A 1,510-nucleotide genomic window follows, 5' to 3' on the forward strand; every position below is an offset into this window, starting at 1 on the left:
GCACTCCTCTTCTGGTTAAAGGTCGATCGTGAAGCTTGATACAGAACCGGAAGCTGTCGCTTTCGACGCACCACATTACGCATAAAGCTCTCTCGATAGGTAGCGGATATACCACTAAGTTCAGTTCCTTGATACCCTTCGCATGATCTTCCGCTGGAATAGCTTCAAGAACTTCCTTCTTGTTTGAGACTTCCTTGTGAAATCGGACACAGGCTTTGTCACAGATACCTCGACTAGCTTTAATCAGAAGAGATTTATGGCTTCAGTAACGGTTGGCACAGATTTAAGCCCATCATCTACATAGAAATTCTTGCGTATGAATGTAGGTGCATCGGCACCGAATTCTTCTTCACCATTATCTGCTGCTCGTCTGATCCCAACGTGCGCACAAGCTGGGGAGCTGCTGGCGCCGAACAGATGAGCTTTCATACAGTACTCAGCTAATTCCTTTGACGGGTGTCCGTTCAGCCACCAAAAGAAACGCAATAGGTCTCTATATTCTTCTCAGACCACAAACTGATGGAACATGCTCTTTACGTCCGTCCTTAAGGCAACACTTTCTTGGAAAAAACGACACAGGGTCCCGAGCAGATCATTCTTAAAATCAGGACTTTGCAGCAGGTAGTCATTGAGGCTGACACCATTGTACTGCGCTGAAGAGTCAAATACTGCGCGTACCTGTCCTGGTTTCTTGGGATGGTAGACTCCTGTATGAGGATTATAGTTAACTTTGCTATCTTGTACTTCAAGACGATCAGCAGGGACTCTTTCTGCACATTGAGAAGTTAGGTCCTTTATAAAGGTCTGGTAGTCTGTGAAGAACTTCGGATTCTTTTTGAATTTTGCATTCAGTTGGTTCCATCTTTTTACAGCAAGCTGACGGTTGTTGGCAATGCAAGACACACATTGTCAGACTTCAAGGGAAGTGGCATTTCGTACCGTCCATCAGATTGCGTCTTTACACCATTCTCCAGGATCCTCAGAAATCTCTCATCTTCCACGGAATAGGGTTTCTTCTTGTCACTTGTGTCAGTAAAGTCAGTTTCCAACACACCGAAATTTTCTCTGGGTCAGTGATCTCTTTAGCCTTTGTAGAGAATGCAAATCCGCTTGGAATTTCTGACACTTCGATTCTATTGCAAACACCGTCTTCTCTATCCTCTCTGTTACTTGACTTGCAGACTCTTCCGATCAGACACCAACCAAGAGGGGTTCTCAGAGCATACTATTTCACTCAGTCGGCTAGCCTTTGGACAATTGTTACCATTCAAGATAGAGATCTCTGCGTCTGGATGGTATGGTGCTAATCTATCATCAACACTGTTCAGATGTTCCCATTCTCTCGCAACTTCAAGCTTTGGAATTTGTGACCGATTGGCTGAAACATCTCCTCGGCTGAAGGCCACTGGCATCTTCACAACACATTCTCTGCGGTAATCCAGGACTTCCAATCCGGAGATCTTGCTGGTTTTCACTCTTGCGTTCTACTCTTGCATTGTCGTCAACAGGA

This window comes from Montipora capricornis, chromosome 3 (genome assembly GCF_036669925.1).
Source record: "Montipora capricornis isolate CH-2021 chromosome 3, ASM3666992v2, whole genome shotgun sequence".
NCBI lineage: Eukaryota > Metazoa > Cnidaria > Anthozoa > Scleractinia > Acroporidae > Montipora > Montipora capricornis.